We start from the raw sequence: 20,594 nt of genomic DNA, 5'->3' as shown, positions 1-20,594 counted from the left end.
GGATCAGAATGTTTGACACTTTTCTATATAAGTATTTGGAGCAGGATTTCTGATGTTTCCAGCCTGTTGACCAGCCTTTTTCGCATTGCATTATATTTTAATAACCTTTCCCTCCACTCCAAAGCCTCTACAGATGCTAAATCTTTCAATCAGCTGGCAGAGGATTGCTGCATTTCATACAAAGCGCATCTTTGTGCATCGCCTTCCTGCCATGGTGTGTGGAAAGCCACATCCCCACACAACTGCCTGCATCTGTTCCCGTCACAGTTTGAGCAAAGGCAGACTTCTCGGAGAACATCCAGCCAACCGGTCGATGGGACTGGGTTCAAAGCACATGTGTCTTATTGTTCCTACAAACTCCCTGTTGGCCTGGCATATGGTTCCACACGGAGGAATGATTAGCTGTTTACATTTTCACCAACATTGCCTTGGTAAAGGGACAGCTAAACCTCCTTAAACTGTGCACATTGTGAGCAGAAGGGATGGTAAGGGCTCTCCAGCTAAGCCTGAGGTGCAGCGCGAGGGGTTGCTGTGAAACAGGCAAGATCTTTTAAACCAGCTCTGATTTTCAGTCTCTGGAGAGCATGTGTGAGCCTTTTGTGGCTGAAGACTGGACTTCAAGCCCGGTCAGGTCATTATGAAGCTGGTAGGCTGCTCGTCCTATGCAGATCAGAGCGAATCTCCATGCACAGCGGGGAATTCCTGCACAAGAGAGTCAAAGGAGAATGGCAGAGACCAGTGTCCTAGAGCCCAGTCAAAACTGAGGGTTATTGGCAGAGTCAGGAGGAAGGACTGAACTCACAACCCTGGGTTTAGCAGGCCAATGCTCAAACCACTGAGCTATCCCTCCCCCATTGGTTCATAGTGGCTTAGTTCAATTGGTCCCAGACTACCACCCACTGAACCCCAACCTGAGCTTTCATTGGAAGTCTCCCATCTAAGCATTGCTCAGCCTGCTTGAGGGAGGGATTCGCCTTCGCTTGCTAAATCAGACACGATCATAAGCCACGGTGGCCGTGCTACAGGTACCCGTTCAGCTCCCTCATAATGACAAAAGAGACTCCCTGTTTCCCATACCAGAGTTGAGGAGGTGGCGACAAAACCATCCCCCAGAGAATGTACCGGTTCTTTTGTGACTAACGTCAGGTCTACGCTCCAGACCTGCAACAGTAGAATTACGTCACTCATGGGTATGAAAAATCCACACTCCGAGCGACAGAGTTACCGACCTAAGCCCTGGTGTAGCAGTGCTATGTTGGCGGGAGAGTTTCTCCCGTTGACACAGCTACCGCCTCTCGGGGAGGTCGATGAACTACACCGACGGGAGACGCTCTACCAACGGCGTAGTAGTGTCTTCACTAAAGCACTACAGTGGCACAGCTGAGAACTCTGCACTGTAGCGCTGTACGTGAAGACAAGCCCCAAGATGCGCTTAGAGGGGAAAATGAGAGGGGAAATTCCGGGCAGAGCGGAGCACCTGCACTAGGCTCTTTGCACACCCCGGGTTTAAGTGCTGCATAGGGGGCATGCAGGTCATGTGCACAGCCTGCGTAAGCACAGAAAAAGGAGAGTAGGACCACAAGCGAAGAGCTCAACCCGGCTTCTTCTCCTTGTGCAAACGCCATACTCGCTGCTGGGCTCCAGACAGGAGGTTCTGCCAAAATGGGCCAGATTCTCAGCTGGGCTAAATCTGCACAGCTGTCTGTGCTTCATGGGTCTTCCCTTGTGCCTCTGGGAAAGCTCGGAGCTGCTGCTACTGCATGACACCGAGGAGCCTTGTCTTCAATGGAGCAACATCACTTGATGCCAGCTGGAGATCTGGCCCTATGTAGGGGTGCACTGGCTAGTTCACTGAAAAGCAGAAGGGACCCAAACCTCTGCCTAAAGCTTTCCCTGAACCCAACCCGGCGGTGGGGGGTAGGGGGGTATTACAGTTCCGATAACTTTCCCCCCATTATTTCTTTACTGAATGTGTCTCTTTGCCCCTAGCTTCATTGAAGACTAGAAATATTAAGGACCAACATGTAGCTGGCTCAGCTATTCTCCTGGTGTTTCTAATCCAATGCAACCCAGAAATAGTTATTTCCAGACCAAAAAACACCTGGACCTGGACAGGCCCATGAAGCTCTCTTTAAATGTGGTCGTTCTCTTGCATTTTCCAGGCCGTTCTGCATGACAGATGAGAAGCAGCCATCAGAAACCCCTCCACCACAAAGCCATCCAGCATCGGCAACAAACTCCTCATTGCAGCCTGCCTAATAGAGCACACATCTGAGTGTAGAGGGAGGTTCGGTCACGGTCATTGTTTCCAATTAATGCTCTCCAACAAACAGATGTTCCTTGGTTATGTGCACTTAGAAAAAGGATGGATTTTACATTCATATTTCCCTCCCTAATCAAAGTAACACGCCATAGACAATTTGTGCTTCCAGGGTTCCTGCTATCTGAAAATCTCAACAGGCTTCACCAGTATAAGCCTCATAAACCCCGGTCAGATAGGTTGGTGTTATTAGATGGAGAAACTGAGGCACAGTGAGAGTAAGTGATAGAACTCGGCTCTCCTGATTGCTGCTCCACAAAACCGGCCTTTCTCTCAGGATTAGCCAACCCAGCCATTGTTACGCTCCTGCCTGTCAAACTGCCCTAGCTGTGTGTCTATTGCTCTGTTGTGCAAAGATACCTGTGTGAATTCCTTCAATGCCCGGGCCCCTTTCCTAGCGACTTGCTCCCACGGGAGGTCAGGTTTTCAAATGAGCTCAGCCCCCACAAACGAGGCCAGATTTTCAAACTGGCTCCGCTCCCAGCAACTCCCACAGTGACACTTACAGCTCGATTTTCAGCACATGGGGGCTACGTAGGCTTTGCTAAAAGCCTGGCTCTTAGCCTTGGTATCTCTGCTGCCTCAGCTACCACCTCTATGCTGACGAGAAAGTAGCCTTCTCCAGCCCCTGTCCTGGCTCCTCTCCGGCCACACACGATCCGTCTGGACCCCAGACACGTCTGGCACCGTCTCAACTTCCTTGGGCCACACGTCCCAAAAGGCACAAGTTCTTATGGTGGGCAAGAGGAATGTACCCAAGAGCAGCTTGTGCCAGGAAAATTACCCCTGGAAATGGCGCCATCAAGCCACAGAACCCCGAGGAGTCGGTGTGATTTGGAAAGGTCTAATTACATTGCAGCCCTTTGCCTTGCTGGGGATGAGAGAGAGAGAGACTATCTGTGTGCAGAGGCTACTGCGTGTCTCTAGCTAGGCCTTCCAGACCCCTCTGCAGCTCTGGGTTCCTCGCTGGGGTTTGCACTACTATTTAGCAGCCTTTACAACGGGGTAAGAAAGATTTTTAAGATGCGAATGAGACAATTAGTAGCAGACAGAACACGTGCCGAGAAGACTCATGAACCCTGAACTGGTCCTGCGAAGGACAACAGTTCAAAACTGACTGCTAGCCTCCCGGGAGTGTCTCGGGAGCTCCCCCTAGAGTCAGGGCGGCAGGCCACTGTGATCTCTTTCCTTTTCCAGCCTTTCTTTCTGTACATTCAATTCTTTCCCTCTTCACATTCCCTCTTCATCACACCGAGGGCCAGGCAGCAGGCACGGGTGCATGGATTTATGCTAATTATCATTGCATTTAGCGTACTCTAATGCTCTAATCAATTTCTATCCGCTGCTCTCAGCCTATTCACCCCAGATCTGAATGAGCTCTTATTACTAATGACTTAGGGATGGGCCAATAACTCACAACAGATAACTGATCACTTTTTCTGCTGAGTATCCCCAAGCAAATCACAGTTTCCTCTTGCGCGTTTGTTATTGAATATGTCCCTTTTGAATTTTATTTTAAACTGCACAGGTTGCTCACAAACAATTATCTGAACGTAGCCAATCCCGAGTAGCTAAGAGTGGTCAGATCAGTCACATGGCATTGTTCTTGTTCCCTGATTGGATGAGTGAGCAAGTATGACTACTTCCTTGTGTGGATTTAAAATTCAGCTCCTCCAGGTGGCATTGAAATTCACTTTACAGAAGCCTTCGTGCTAGTGAAACCCACCTACAGGACGGACACAGGCATGGCTGAAACCAATTTATTTTTATAGAATATCAAGGTTGGAAGGGACCTCAGGAGGTCATCTAGTCCAATCCCTGCTCAAAGCAGGACCAATCCCCAGAGAGATTTTTGCCTGAGATCCCTAAGTGGCCCCCTCAAGGATTGAACACACAACCCTGGGTTTAGCAGGCCAATGGTCAAACCTCTGAGTCTGGTCGGCAGCACAGAGGGGCTAAAGCAGGCTCACTATGGCTCCCGGAAGCAGTGGCATGTCCCCCCTCCGGCTCCTACACGTAGGGGCAGCCTTAGGGCTCCGCACGCTGCCCCCACAGCTCCCATTGGCCGGAAGTGGCGCCTGCGGAAGGGACAGCGCAGAGAGCTGCTGGTCGCGCCTCCGCACAGAAGCCAGAGGCAGGACATGCCGCTGCTTCCGGGAGCTCCTTGAGGTAAGCGCCACCCAGAGTCTGCACCCTGCCCCTCTCCCATGCCCCAACCCTCTGCCCCAGCCCTGATCCACCTCCGGACCCCATCGGTCCCAGCCCGGAGCACCTCCCTGCACCCCAAATCCCTTATCCCCAGCCCCACACCCCTAGCCAGAGCCCTCACCCCCCTTCACTCCAAGCCCCCGCCCAAGCCCTGAGCCCCCTCCTGTACCCAAAATCTTCATCCCCAGCCCCTCCCCAGAGCGTCTCTCACAAGATTCTTATTTCCCTGTGTTCTGCAGTAGGTACTAGTGATGGGTGGCATCAGGTCAGGGGTACTGCAGGATATTCCACCTAACTAAGCATACTTGACTGTCTATGTCTCTGTTCAAGGGGTAACCAAGCACTCAGGCATCCATATTCTGTTGCTTGTGGCTATGGTTCATTGAGGAAGCAAAATTAGAGGCCTTTATAAAAAAGCCATACTGTGAATCAGGCATGACCACTAAACGCTGCAGTTATGCTAGCTAGGATACAAACCACAAGTGTGATCCATCCACATGCTTCAGGCCAGAAGCTGATTTCCAGTTTGGGGTCAGGAAGGAATTGTCACCACTTTTTAAAAAGTGACCAGGTAAGTAGCCAAAAGCAATTAACCATCTGAATGAAAAGGGCAATCGAATGTTAGCTGCAGGTTGCCAGTTTCATGAATGAGCTGATTAGCAGGTGTATCTGCAACATAAAAGTTTCCAAGGCCAACGTGGCCTCTTTATGCTTTATGCCTGGTAATAAGGGTCACAAGTTAGAGTGACGACATTTGTTTTTTAATGCCATTTGATTACTAGGGAAGTTCCACTGAATTTTTCTAGCAAGAATAGAATAACCCTCTCATGCAGCGATATACACAGTCACACACACACACACTGATATACACACAGCCATACGCACACAGACACACATCAGTAGCTGCCCGGTGTACAACATATATGTACGTACAGCATCCATTTTCACTCTTTTCCCCTCCACTCTGTTGTGCCACACTCCATGCACATTTGCTATTCACTCTGCTGCAGTAGGGTCTGTCTTTCAACTGTTTTCCCTTCTCCTCTCCTGTTCTCCCCCTTCCCCTCCCCGTCTTTCCAAAGCCCGGACACAAATGCGATAATGGCCTGGACATTCGTCTGGGTTTGAAATGAAGCAAAGAGTTTCCCGTCCCTGGTGGGCAACGAGGCCTCTGCAGACTGATCCCCAGGGTAGCCGTTTGCACCGTCCCGTTAATCACAGCCCTTCGAGACTGTCATGCTTCAGGCCAGGCTCCCACAAATGAATGAAAAGCAAATTTACAGCTAAGTCATCAAAGGGGCTTCAGTCATTCCCCAGCAGCAACCCCTCTTCTGATTGGCTGTTAATTCAGATTCATATTTAATGAGCCGGCAGCTATTCGGTCACAAAGGTGCTGAAGGGAAAAGGTCACCGTTAATCATGGCCTTGTCGGAACGAATGGGAGAAATCGATGAAAACCCTCGAATTCAGGGAGTACTTTGGTTTCACTTTAACTTTTTGTAAATTGCATCTTTGCTGCTGGGAAGTGGCTGAGTTCTAAATATTCGATTCCCAGCCTTCCAAAGGCCAATTTCCAAGGATTTCCCGTAGAGGAGAATGGCTGCATGCCACTAGGGTGGCGAATATGAATGAATTCACCTGATCCTGATGTCTGCAGCAATGCATTATAAAGGAGAATTCAGCCCCCCTCTCCCAAATATTTAAGGTGGCCTAAGGGAGAGCACCAAGCAAGTCTAAAGCAGGAGTCTCTTTTCTGACTGTGACAAGAACCAGAACCACCTTATACGACATTTCCCCTGTTATTTCACCAGTCAGGCGAGCGCTACATAATCACAAGCACTCAGCCTGGATAATAGCGGCGGCAGAATCCGCCTGCGCCGTTGCCTACCCAAGTCAAAGAGCCACTGAAAGGATACAAAACTGCGCGTACAAAGCAGGTAATGGCTCGTCTGTGCACACCCAGGCAGTGGCTTGCAGGCATCCAACCTTCCTGTGCATCCTCAGGTATACACCCATTGTGCCCACATATGAAAATCTGCCCCACATGCCATTAGGACATGGCCCGAACACGCTGCCTATTCTGCTGGTGCCCAGCTTGCTGACCTGAAAATGATTGGCTGGTGCACGAGCTTCTGTTCTCCCCTTTGCCCTGCTCTGGGTCGGTGGGAAGAATAAACAGGAGTCGGAGGTGTTGAAAAGGGTCACAAATAAGACAGGTCTTTGCCCTTCAATGATCCGAGGATGCTCAGTTTCTAATGGCGCCCGTGTCGCCCCTCTCACCCAAAGAGAATGCCACGTAGTGTGCAATGCAGACGGGTCAGCACGGACATACACACAAATACACAAGCATACACCTTCATAGGCCTGGACCAAGCTCTTGGCATGAGCAGATTGTATGCTGATACTGTCTAGCGGGCATTCCCATGAACAGGCAGGGCGGTTACACTAGCTCGGATACAATCAATCCTCATGCCTCAGGGCAGAAGTTCATTTCCAGCTCGGGGTCAGGAGGGAATTCTCCCCATCACCCATGTTACAGCATTGCACGAGCAGTTCTGGAGGAGGGCACGAGAATTGCTTCTCAGTCTGACTCACTAGCAGATTTTCCAGCCTCCTCTTTATGTGATGTGGAAAATGGCTTTGCTCGTCAATAAATGGGATCAGATCGTGTAATGTCCCCCTCCCTCCCTCCCACCTGTGTTTCAGATCAGCTGCAAATTCCACACTGCTTATGTTCTTGGCTACATACCACAGCTTTTTAGCATTCTGCTGACTAGAGGAGGAGGGGAAAGTGGAGGGTTTGGGGGATTTTAGGGGGACTGTGCATGAGTCTCCCTTATTTCCCCAAGTTTGCAGACAGCGCAAACCTTAGATCTTGCAGGACAATATCTTTGGGGCATTGCATCCAATGCAACAGCAAGGCAAGAACACAGTCCTCTTGACTCAGCTCTGGCTGACGGTACAATAATATGCCGAGCCTGTTGGAGCAAGAGGCATAGCAGTAGCTGTGGCCATTAACTCTTTCTTTAATACCATTGTCAGCATATTGGAGAGCACTGTGCAGTGCTGGGAATGGGGAGATCAGGCTCCGGGATAGACACAGAGCCCATTGAAAACGCTCGGCTATTTCAGATTGCCTTCCCCACGTTCCGTTGGGGCGGCCGCTTGGGATGGGATGAAATTCAACCCCTGATCAGGCATGGAAGATAGCACTGTGCTAGCCTCAGTTTCCCAAACATCCCTAGCAACTCTTCTTCGAGAGCTCAACAGAGGGAAGGGGAATTACAGTGACTATAAACCACGATCGTACGGGGATGCTCACCTGATATCACCAGCTCGGAAGCACGCACGTAAGGACGTTTCACACTTGAAATCAGCGCTCCCCAAATGACTCGGAGCTGGTGCAAGTGCTGGATGGAGGATCAAGGCGGTTTGCCCATTCCTAGTATACATGCACGCGGACACTACTGCGCTTGTAGAAGGTGTTTATATATTCAACAGAACCCGCCTCTGAGTTTCAGCAGGCATCAGAGCGAGTTCCCGCCTGGGTTTTACTTCTGCATCAGTACAGTTCTTATTTTCTCCAAACTGGTTCCCCATCTCTATTGCAGATGAACCTCCCGGTTCCTTAATCGGAGTGAACACACTGTGGGAAAGAAAGAAATAACGCGGGGCCTGTGGCAGGGCCAGGCAGAGCCCCTGTAAGAACCAGGGTTTGGGCCCGGTAGAGGGGATGATAAGACCCAGCTGGGCAGGGGTCAGGTGACTGCCTGATGAGCACCTGGATCTCATAAAGGCTGATAGAGTTCAGTGAAGGAGGAGAGCTTGAGGGGGGTAGGTGGGTTTCTCTGCCAGGGGAAAGGCCGAGGTCTATAGGAGGAGTGGGGAAGAGATGCCAGGAGCAGGGAGGTCTGTGCCATGGTGGCTGTTGGAGTTATGTTGAACTGGTTTATGGGGTTTGCCGGAGATTGTAGGTGGGTGGTCAATGGTGTGCTGGAGAAAGGGTCTGAGCAGACTCTGGGGTGTGGAGTTGAGGGTTCCCCGGGTTGGGAGACAAGCCAGCAGCCTACAGGGTCCTGACGTGAATTTGGGCAGGAATCAGTGGAAGATTTTCCTGAGTAATGACCACAGGACTTGAAATAACAATGATTGACTCCAGGGGTTCACTTGTGATGAGCCCTCTAGTTACTTACATGGTTCTCGCCACCACGGCGCCTGAACACTGCCAGTCAGGAATGGATTTTATCCTGGGAGGCCGAGCAGTCTGATCCTCCTGTACAGAGGGGGACCAAGGCACAGGGTGGAACAAGTGACTTGTCCAAGGTCACAGGGAGATGTGTGGCAGCGCAGGGAACTTTTGCTTCTCAGTGCAGCGCTCAACCCACCAGCCCACCGTCCTGCCTCATGAAACCTCGGCAGCTGGACAAAATCACCAGGCCGGTGGCTCTTGCAGCATTGAAGAGGTCTAGTTTTTAGCTGCCATTTTTGCATATGGCATGTTCTTACCCTGTTGAGCTCCTTTTGTTTGGGACTGAATTAGGAAGGGGATGGGGTTTGACTTGACTTCACAAGCAGAAAGGCATTTCATTTGTCCAGGGTTATCGCACTAGATTAGAACCACACAGTGTAAAATGCTGGTTAAGGCTCAGCAAGGCCAGGTGTCTCCAGACAGGCAAACGGACTAACTGGCTGCTGGGGGCGGGGAGAGAGATTAGAGATGTCTCACTTCAGATCCAGCCTAGGATTTGCCTCCCACCTGATGCTGTTCAGTGCTCTCATGGCAGCTGTTTTTCTATCCTGCTCCTCACCAGGTGGCATCTATCCACTCACTTCTTAAAGGAAAAGTGGGCCCATCATGACTGGCCCCTTGGTTTGCAGAAATAGCAGAGACTGAAGGGGCCCATGCAGCCTCAACTCACTAGCCATTCGGGCTGGTCCCTCCAAGTAAGGACTGGGACATGAGAGAACCTAGCTAGCGGACTCATACCCCGGGCTTTTGGGTGTAGAGCAGAGCTAAGTTCTGCAAGCCATGCCCACTTGGTGTGGTGCTCTGTCCCCCTCTAGTAGTGACCGCGTCATAGCTAGACGTTGAGCCTGCTACCGCCCAGCTGGGCTAATACAACTGGGTTGCAGTTCAAACAGGAGGGGCTTGTGCCTTAAGATCCAGAGGTCACCGGCTCAATCCCTGCTACCAGCAACCCCCTTAGCGAAGAAAATTCGGAATGAAACGATCATATTCCAGGACACTCACTAGTTTTCCCTGTACGCTGTTGATAAGCAGCAGATATAGTTCATTCATATCACCAAGATTCACTGGTCCATTGAGCCTCTAGCAAGTGAACAGATTACAGGGATACGAGAGATGCCGTCTATGAAAATCCAGTCGGTGCTGCTGTCTGGCACACGCTGGAGTGCTGGGCTGATAGCGAAGATGCCTGGGGAGTATTCATATTATTATTGTTGTTCGTATCACAGTAGCACCTAGAGGCCCCAACTGAAATCAGAGCCCCATTATGCTAGGTGCTGCACAGATGCATAAGAAGGGCCCCTGCCCTGAAGAACTTGCAGTCTAAATAGACCAGGGCGACAGAGAAGAGAGGTGAAGTAACTTGCCCAAGGTCACGGGGTGACTCAGTAGCAGAGCTGGGAACAGCACCTCCTCTGCTAGCCCACACTGCCTCTCAATGCTACCTACTTGGAAACACTCAATAGGAATAGTGGCATTACTATTTTAGTATTGCCATTGTTTACCAAAGCTGATGCCAGTCTTCCGTTCACTGCTCACAGCTGACTCTCTGGCTAATACCACCTCCGTCATTAGACAAGTGTAGCTGGTGTTCCCCAAGGAAGAAGATGTTACAGGACGTGCTGTGTCGTCCATATTCATGAACGCCGTGTAATCGGAGCGCTTTGCTTTCCCTTATTACAACCAGTATCTTTCCCCCGTAGAAACTGCTTTGTAGCTGTGTGAGGTACTTACGACACGAGGTGCTAGAAATCAATTTTATCCAGCCGGCTGCTTTGATACTCAGCTTATTTTGAAATGGGTAAAAATCCCATCTCTAGCCTAAATTGTTAGTGTAATAACAATCCCCAGTAGAGTGCAACAGGGCATGGTATATGGTTAGCTCAGGTGCCAAGTGAATGTACAGTTGTGGGGAAATGGGGGGGGGGGGGATATCAACAAGCAAAAGAAATTTCCGAGTGGCCTCAAAAGCAAAATTACAAGTACAGCTTCAATCATCCCACCCCAAAATATCTCAGTCTTCCCTTCCGGGAGCTCCCCACAACGCTGCTCACACAACACAGCAGAGGGGAGGGAGCCCAGAACTAAATAAACGCCGAACTCTCCCGCTGCTGAGAAATGGACCGGCAAGAGGAAACATTGACCGGGACTGGCAGCAATGACCCACCCAGCTGTGGGAAGGAGAAGCTGTGGGTGGAAGAGATGTAGCAGGACCTCGGTGGGGAAGGGAGAGGAATATGGGCCATGGGGAGGAAGGTGGTGCATGGTTGTGGGAACTGGGTGGGGGGTGGAAGAAGCAGCTGGGAGCTACCAGATTCCATCAGAACCTAAAGCAGATTGTGAGGTTTGAGCAGCAAGACATGACTCGTCTGCGTTTTTGGTGTCGTCAGGCTGCTGGGAAGTTCAGGCTCAGACAAGAAAATGCCTGTTTTTCATATTTCACCGAGCAGTAGTGAGGGAGAGACGAGAGTTGCTTTGGGCCACCGATGAGAGAGGCAGCGTGGCTCTGGGTTTATTTCATCTGCCCTTGTCTGTTGCGGGAGCTACCGGACCAAAAACGTACCTTTGCTTGGGATGTATCCGTGGTACTTTGCAATACCACTGGAGGCTCAGAAAGAGAGAGAGAAACCACCCCTAGTGAGTGTATGTGACAGAGCAGGGCTACCGAGAGAAAACTGCAGATCTCTGCAGTGCCAACACACACCAGAGTCCAATGAGACCAGGGCACTACAGCCTGCTTCTCAACCATCCCACCCCAGCAACCAGGTCACAATCTCGTCTTGACCAGTCAGGCTTCACAATATCCCTGGGAGGTAGCTACTATCATGATCCCCCCCCGCCCCTACACACACACCCATTTTAATGAGGGGGACCCTTAGGCACAGAAAGGTGAGTCCGTAGTCAAGGTCACGCAGTAGCAGAGCTGGGATTTGAACTCAGGGCCTCCTGTCTCCCAGTGTTCTACTTAAAGAGCCAAGTGGCTGAGGGAATAACTTCTCCTCCTGAGATAGCCCCACCGAGCTCTTCTTCGCTCGTTTCTGCAGACACCAGCGAAGCGCTCGTGGCTGCCTGAATTTGGTCCAAATCTGCATATTTATTGCCAGGTGCCCCTGTTGATCGGAGAGGCAGATGCGTAATCACCTTCCACGTCTTATCCTCATTTGTTAGATTAGGCCGTTTAAAGCCCTTTCTAAATTAATTGTGCAGCTAAAACGGACAGAAGCTGTTTTGATTCACCCCTGGGCAATAGACCAGCAGCACCAGAGCCCCTTATTGCAGAGGAGTTTGCGAGGAAATGGAGAGCGGCTTCATTCAGCGAGACCAGGTAGCTCCGTCCCGTACAGCCGTGCAGGAGAGCACCTGAAACAGCCTCCTTCTCAACAGGCTGCTGCAACTTATCTTCAGAGGAGGCGAACCTGGCTCCAGCTGCCACAGGGAAGAGATTCAGAGGTTTCAAGGCCAGGAGTGGCCATGGTGACCCTCTGCTCTGACTGCCTGGGTAGCACAGGTCAGAGACCTGCCCCGCAGTCATCCCTGGAGCAGAACTTTTAGAAAAACATCCAGCTGCTGCCTCCCAGGCGATTGTCAGTGATGGAAAATCCACCACGACCCTCGGTAAATGGTTCTGGTGGTTAATTCTAGATCACTCTGCATCAGGGACTCAAACCTGGGTGTCCCATGTCCCAGCCCATCCTCAAACCCCCAAGCCACAGAGCAAGGACCTGCCTGGGTCTCCCGCTTTCCCCGCCCCAGCCCCAGAAACCGATAAGTCTCTGCAAAACATTTTGGCTTTCACAAAAAAACATATTTTAATGAACACATTCCGACTGGCTCTGGTTAGGAGGCCCTCTCTGGTAAGGGCCTAATCTTTGTCATGTGACTGAGCCCTGCTCCTCCTAGGCTGGACTGGGTGTCTCCCATTGAAACCAGCTGCCCATCCCCTCCTTCCCGACACAGACCGACATGCTGGCCAACTGGGGCCCATAGGTTACATCCGTGCATAGGTTTAGCAGCACCTCTCTTTTGGAGCTCTAGGAGGAACTGTCTGCTTGGGCCATGCATCTCCACCCCGCTGCTGACGTGGGGCTGGGCCTGGAAAGCACGGCTTTGCCTGTGTGCCCCCGCCACCTAGTCAGTGTGCTAGCCGGACTCTCCTGTTAGCGCCTGACCAGAAAGATAAACCGTTTACTGCTGACCAGGGGGCCAATCCCTGCTAATGGGGCGTCTTTGAAAAGCGTCTCTTTGTCCACCTAGGCTTAGAGTTCTTCCTATGCTTCTGCAAACGGTGGGGACTAATATCTAGTGCAGCTCCTTGGGGGCACCGGGCAGAATGGGGTGCCAACATCCCGCTGTAGCACGATCCCTCCCCCCAGAACCCAACGGGCAGTTCTCTGCTGGGGTTATCCCTTGATGTGACTTGGGGTCTGGAGCAGGGTACCAGCTGCTCCCCGGGGCATCACCCCAACCCGACAGCCTATTGGGGTTCTCCTAATGCCCAGCCGGGGGGGCACCATCTCTTCCAGTAAGAGAGGCAGCTTGGGGTGTCACGTGATGCTGACAGAATGTCAGGGCGGCCCGGAGCGCATTATCACAACGTATTTGCTGCCGAAACATTCTAAATGATTTAATCTGTGCAAAGCGCTGGATCTCCGCACACCCTCCAGACCGGCTTGCTGACAGGCACACAGCCCCTTTCTGCATGCACACTGGCTCATTTCCCATCGCAATGTACGTTTTAGTCAATCTCAGCTTTCAAAAAACACATAACAGCCTGTCTGCAGCTCTCGCCCGGCTTTTCCCCCGCCTCTTCCTTCCTAAATTCAAGTAGACAAGCTGAGCTATTACTTTTTTTTTTTTAAGCACACTGTAAATGTTTTCCAGATTCTCTCTCACTCAAATGTCTCTCCGAGCCCACGGGACATTTCCTACCCTCCGATTTGAAAAGCAGCAAAGATTACTGCGGCTCTGAAGAGCTAATAAATGTGCCAGCCTTCCCCACAAAAGAGCTCGGTGACAGGTCAGTCGGCGCCTCTCTTTCGTGGCTTGATGACCTGTGAGTATCAAAAGTTGGAAGGACCGTTACTTCCTGGGGACGGCTCAGCATTCCCTCCAGTAGCGGTGTAAGAAGAGAGCCTGCCAGTGGGGGCTAGCTGGCTATGGGGGATTGGTAATGGCTTATGGAGAATTTCACCTCCAGGCTGCTGGGTTTGAATCCAGCCCAAGCAAACAAAGGTCCAGTGGCACCTTACAGCGGTTTGATGGCTTCTGCGATATAGCTGATGGTCTCAATCCAGTGGCTGATGGAAAGGTGATTGTTCCAACAGGCCCCACTGCGGGTGGACTCAGCAGAGCGGCCAAGGACTGATTGATCCCTAGAGACCAACAGGTGGTTTTGCCAAGCAGTGAGTTGACTTTACATCTCACGGATGTGAGAAGATGTTTCCGCTGCCTGGTCTGAAAGTACCATGAGGCCATCTCTGATTCGCACAGCTGATGCCGTGCTGGCCAAGGCTCTCTTCCTGGCTGCTGCTATTGCCCAGTGTTCTTGTGTGCACGGTGGCCCTGGCAGGCCGGTAGATTGTGTACCAGGTGCTCAGCGTGGTGAAAGGCATGTTGAGTTCTGTGCTGCAAGAGGGGACTGTTGATGGCACCAACAAGGAGTTGGGAAGTTTCGGTAAAGTCCGATCCTGACAGACGCTGAGCACCCATCCAAGGAGGCAATCGTTTGTCAGGGATGGTCTAGTTATTACATAGTCCTGCCTTGAGTGCAGGTGTCTGGACTAGATGACATACTGAGGTCCCTTCCAGTCCCATGAGTCTATGATTCTAAGCACCAGCGGAATGGGGTATTGGAGGGGGAGTGGAAAGGAGGGAGATCCCACAACCTGCCCAGGCAATTTATTCCAGTGTTTAACCACCCTGATAGTTAGGAAGATTTTCCTAATGTCCAACCTAAACCTCCCTTGCTGCAATTTAAGCCCATTGCTTCTTGTCCTGTCCTCAGAAGTTAAGGAGAATCATTTTTCTCCCTCCTCCTTGTAACAACCTTTTATGTACTTGAAAACTGTTCTCATGTCCCCCTTTAGTCTTCTCTTCTCCAGACTAAACAAACCCAATTTTTTTAATCTTCACTCATAGGTCATGATTTTCTAGACTTTAATCATTTTTGTTGCTCTTCTCTGCACTTTCTCCAATTTGGCCACATCTTTCTTGACATGCGGCGCCCAGAACTGGACACAACACTCCAGTTGAGGCCTAATCAGTGCAGAAGAATTACTTCTCGTGTCTTGCTTAAAACACTCCTGCTAATACATCCCAGAATGAGGTTCACTTTTTGTTGTTGTTGTTGTTTACACTGTTAACTCATATTTAGCTTGTGATTCTCTATAACCCCCAGATCCCTTTCCGCAGTACAGAAAGGTCATTTCCCATTTTGAATGTGTGCAACTGACTGTTCCTTGCAAGCGGAGTACTTTGCATTTGTCCTTATTACATCTTTCATGTGAGCATCTCTGTTGCCTTCAGTCAGCGGCGTAGCTGCAACGCTGACCTTCAAGCTACCCCGCTGAGGAGTACTGTAACAGCTGGCCGTGCAGGGCTTCCTTGGCCTGCAGATAGACAGCCCTGGGAAGGTGGGGGGGAGGGAGGTTCTTTCATTTCAGGAAGTGTCTCTGTTCTTCCCGCCACTGGGAGAAAAGGAAATTGTGTGGTGACAGCAACCCATGCAGCCTGGAGGGAGCTGCTCCCGTGCCCTTTCAGGGATAAACAGCCCCTGAACTTTGGTTCGCTGAACTTGGGGCTACACCGTTATTCTGGGGGCTATGTCTGCTGGTGCAACCCGTGGCCGAGTAGCTGGTGAGTCTGCATAACGGTGCAATTGGTCTGATTCTGACCTCGCCCCATTTCTACACCGGAGGAACTCCATGGGCTTCCAGAGGAGATACCCCAGCTGACACCAGAGAAAGTGAGAGCAGAATCTGGCTCAAAGGGGCAAAGGTCAGCGCTCCGGATGGCCCAGCCAACTCGCCCAGGGAGAAGGCTGCCTTTTAACTCCGAATCACCCTACTCCCAGTGGAGCGATTGCCACCGATTCAAAAGGGGGGTCAGTCCTTCCCACTCCGATCTGGCAGTGAGTAACTGATTCGCCTCTGAAATCCAGACAGTAGTAACCTCACTGAACTCAACCGAGCTAAGAGAGACGGCTCTCGCCCAGCGGTTCCAGCCACCAGGGGTTGTCAGCACAGGCCACTGATTTAGGGAAGTGTGGGAAACCAAAGACACTGTGGGCTCTGTCATCCGGCTGATGTGCAAGAGAATTATTCACGGAACTTCCTGCAACATTCGCAGGGCTTGTCTCTTCCCCTGCTGCCTCTCAGAAAGGCTGCTCCCAACAAGCCCCAGAGGCTGGGGGCCTGGGAGTTGCAGACTGAAGGTTTTAATTTCTGCTTTAAGAACAGCAATAGATTATTGCAAATGTTAACACCTCCAAGAGCTGTTGATCCAACTGTGAAGCATTTTCATCTTGAATGTGTATTAACAGAGTGGGGGGATGGGAGGCTGGGCTTTCTGAATGCAACAGGAACTATAAAGAAAACCCTTTTGATTGCTGCCTTTCGTCACATTTTCTTTTTAATAAACTACGTTTCTTCCCCTCCCGCTCCCTTTCAGAGTGAATTTTCATGTAGCTGAACTAGGTCCGGTTGACAGGCCCGGAGAGTGAAGTCGGCTTTGTATGCACAGAACAGACAGCAACAATGCGCAGCCGAGTAGTTTACCCTTCTGAATCCCGGGAACAAGAAAGCAGCCCAGACAATCGGGACATTGCAAGCACTCGCTGCATTGTCTCTTTCAATAAATGGGGTGTTTGCAGCACAAATTTCTTAACACGCCAGCCCTTAAATAAGCAGGGTGAAGGTGTGTGCAGAAGCTGTTGCCATAGGCTTAGTGGATTGTGTCTTGGGGGGTTGGGAGCGAGCTGGCAATCAGTCACTGCGGTGCCTTAAAATGGTCTGGGGTGGAACATTCAAAAATGCCCACATAATTTAGGAGCCCATGACTTTCAGTGTGGCATCACAACAGCACAAACTGCTTAACAAACCAGCCCACTGACTTTCACCAGAACTCGGGTCCCGAGTCACCCAGGCCCCAGGTCCTCAAAGCAGGGCCGGCTTGGGGCGGCACCTGGAGGGGGGCGGCGCAGCGCAGCGCTCCGGCCCGAGAGCGAGGCCGCGACTGGGCTCGCTGCCCTCCCCGCGGCGCTCCGGCCGCCGGGGAGAGCGGAGCCGCAGCAGGCTCACTGCCCTCTCCCTGGCGCTCCGGCCGATCAGGGAGAGCGGAGCCGCGGCGGGCTCGCCGCCCTCCCCCCGGCGCTCTGGGGCGGCAAAAAAGCCAGAGCCGGCCCTGCCTCAAAGGAGGAATGTTGATTTCAATGGGAGTTAGGCACTAAATACATCGACGGGTTTGGGCTTTAGGGGTTTTGAAAATTCCACCCTACAGGCCTGTCTCTGGCACTCAAGTGTGAAACTGTCGGTCTACGTAGAGCCTGCTGGGAATTTTCTGATGAAACAATTTTTCATTGTAAAATGCTGATTCAGTGAAACCAAAAAGTTTTGATTGGTGTTTTGACCGACCTGATCTGATTTTTTTTCCAGCTGATCAGTCTGTGAAAAATTTTGAGATTTCAACCTTTTCTCCCAGGTTGGAACAGGACAAAAGTTTGAAATCTCAAAAACTCTTGCGGGAGAAGAAAACCAATTCCTGCCCAGCATTATCCTAAAGAGACGAACGACAGCACCGCAGAGCTCAAGGCTAAATGGAACTAATCTCTATTGTGCAGCCTGAATCTGGAAACCTTGTATTCTTCTCCAGTATGGTGTCCCAGGCTGGCCAAAATTAGAGAAGAGAGCTTCAAATATCATTCAAATGCTGTACAATAATTCAGTTCCTTTGCTGAAATGCTACACGATATCTGTGCTGCAGGCACATTCGTTCCCACACCAGCAAGAGTCCTGCATCGCCACTGGAGGATGAAAGAGCACGCTGAGTTAAAGACACTTTTGTATAATCCATGCATGAGTATTACCTCACATGTGTATTATCCTGCACACATGGCTTCACACTGTTTCACACAAGCTTCCTCAGCAAAGCCCCTTCAAGGTGTCTTAATCCTGCCCTGTCCTGATTACCTCCCAGCCAAGAAGAGAGCTCCAATCACTACCCGATCTCTTCGTTGACACTGGAGTGTCATTTGTGGTGCGGCTTGGTCAGTAGGAACTGGACTGTGAGCGCCAATGTTCCTCAGAGGATGGTCATAATGTCAACTGACTGAGGATGGATGACAGCTGGGGACCGATGGCTCCAGAGTAGAGTACTGATCCCAGAGCCATCCACTGCCTTTTGCTAATGAATGACTAACGGCTTCATTCTGACCTCACATTGGTTTAACCCAGGAGTAACTCTCCTGAAGTCAGTGGGGTTAAGCCAGTGTGAAACAGGTGTCAGCAAGACTGGAATCCAGCTCTGTTAACTGCAGGCAAAACTGTCGCTCCTTTCCCTGGTTCCTCCCTAGCTCCACTTGGCCTTTCAGAGATCAAAGCTCGCTGCCGTCATTCCATTTCATTTATCCACCTCATTTTTTTCCAAAGGAGAAGAAAATAAATGGAAAAACTAAGTGCCATTAGTTTAATGGCCTCTAATGTTCTGCCATCTGTCTTTAGTTGATTAAATACAAAATATTGGTGGAACATATGGTGTGAATTATAAATAAATATTTTAATTCTGCTTCCCAGAGTAATTATTCAAACACCTCTTGCTCTATAAGTGTGAACTTTATTGCAATTAGCATCAGGATGCAAATGAGGGAGGAGCATCAGCTCAAGAATCGACCTGACACTAGTTCAGAGACTTCATCCTGGGCCTGCTTCTGAGGTCCTTTCTCTGTGTTTACTCTGTCCTTTACTCAGTTTGAGTAAACACTGAGTAGGTCCCTCAGGATTGGCACCGTTGGCTTTAATGACAGTGGCAGGTGCCAAGCACCTCTCAGCGAGCCGTCGCCTGAAGTCCCTACTCAAGCAAATTGTCCGGGGCTCAATGGGAATTTTGCCTGAGTAAGGACTGAGTAAACACTGAGAAAAGATTTCAAGAGATGTTCCAGCACTTGGCTCTTGTTCCCCCTCCTCCCACAAGGACCCCTTGTCAGCCTGACCTATTGCCCTGTTAGAGAATGTGTAATGCATTATGTTTGTCATATATATACATATATCTCAATGTTAGAGAAATGAATAGTCCATAGTGTATTATAAGAAAATATAAAGGAATTTTTGCTTTTCGTGTATGTCTCTGCTGATGCAGCATTTCAGAACTTAGTTGGAACAGCTTCAGGGCTGGGTAAACCAGGAAACTGGTTTGTGGGTCTTATCTGTAAAATGTGTGGTCTGTGCAAACAGCAGGGTGAAGATGGAGAGATGGGGAGAACGCAGCAGGGACCACGGATTTGAAAAGAGTTACCTAGTCCCCCGGGCAGGTAACTTGATCATGTATTTTTCTTGCCTTATCTGGTTTTGCATGCATCTATAATTCATAGGTGATAATAATGGTGTCTTAAAACTGGCTAAAAAAAACCTGGTTAAGCCTAAATTGGGGTGGATGTTATTTTTCACCCAACAACGCCAGTCAAAGAGGGCTGACGCTCCTGATCTCATCCGCCCCAATCTGGGTAAGCTAGAGCAGGAGACGGAGAGGGTGCTGCCTGCGGCTCCCTCCAGGGGCAGAGCATGCTGTCTCCTTTCATTCCTACATGGGCTACTCACACATTCCTCTTTGGAGAAGGTGGCTCTCCCCTCAGATACAGGCCAGAGGGCTTGCCAGCTGCCCAAAGCAGGGACAGCCTGAGGTTCTCATTTTAACCATTCCCCTCGCTTGCTATAACTCCTAAGGAGTTTTTTTTTTCAGGGAAGCGGGGTACATAGGTCCAGCAAGCTTTGGGGAGGAGGAATCAGGTGCCAGCAATCACATTATGGGGGGTGGGGACGGGACACAGGAGGAGAGACACATCAGCCAGATAATAAAAAGTTTGGGGACATGCCCGTACACTCCCCCCGCCCCGCCCATTGTCCTGATTCTGGAGGCTGGGTTTAGCAGCTAAATGTTCATGAGATTAAAGGACTAGACAGGAGACATAAGTGTAGAGACAGCCGCCGACAGGAGGTTTTTTTTTTAAATGATCTCATTCCAAACTTTCTTGGAAAAATGCTGTGGTTTGGTTCAAGTTCCGAGCAGGAGGCGGTGTTTTACACACCCTGTTTGAACCCAGCAGTGAATCCATCCTCCCAGGGTGGAAACAAAAGGTAAATGACCAGAGTAAATAAAATAGATGGTATCTTTTCAAGCAACATAATGACTTGAGCGCCACATCCCTCTGCTGGATGGAATTAGAATTGCTTAACTGTGTGTCATAGGCCCTATGCTACTAAAAACAATGGAGTGTCAGGGCTGGTCTACACTGGGGGGGAGGGGTCAATCCAAGATACGCAACTTCAGCTACACGAATAGCATAGCTGAAGTCAAAGTATCTTGGATCGAATTACCTGGGGTCCACACGGCGCGGGATCGACGGCCGCGGCTCCCCCGTCGACTGCGCTACCGCCGCTCGCTCTGGTGGAGTTCCGGAGTCGACGGTGAGCGCGTTCGGGGATCGATATATCGCGTCTTAACGAGACGCGATATTTCGATCCCGGATAAATCGATTGCTACCCGCCGATACGGCGGGTAGTGAAGACGTACCCTGTGGCAGGGGCTTGGGCTGTTTGGAGCAGGGGGAGC

General features: G+C 50.6%; 1 protein-coding gene across 3 annotated transcripts in view; it reads right to left on the bottom strand.

Moving 5' to 3' along the window:
- WSCD2 (WSC domain containing 2) overlaps positions 1-20,594 on the bottom strand; it is a 138,393-nt gene that overhangs the window by 81,595 nt on the left and 36,204 nt on the right. The window contains exon 1 of one of the 3 annotated variants that reach the window (XM_054006900.1): positions 7,851-7,914. The exons of the other annotated variants lie outside the window; for them this stretch is intronic. The gene's annotated coding sequence lies outside the window, so the exon portion shown is untranslated. Of the gene's footprint in view, positions 1-7,850; positions 7,915-20,594 lie in introns of those variants that run through there. 3 annotated transcript variants of the gene reach the window in all.

The sequence above is a fragment of the Malaclemys terrapin genome, chromosome 16 (assembly GCF_027887155.1).
Source record: "Malaclemys terrapin pileata isolate rMalTer1 chromosome 16, rMalTer1.hap1, whole genome shotgun sequence".
Taxonomy (NCBI): Eukaryota; Metazoa; Chordata; order Testudines; family Emydidae; genus Malaclemys; species Malaclemys terrapin.
Note: the sequence above shows the minus strand (reverse complement) of the source record. Positions and strands in the feature narration are given on the sequence as shown.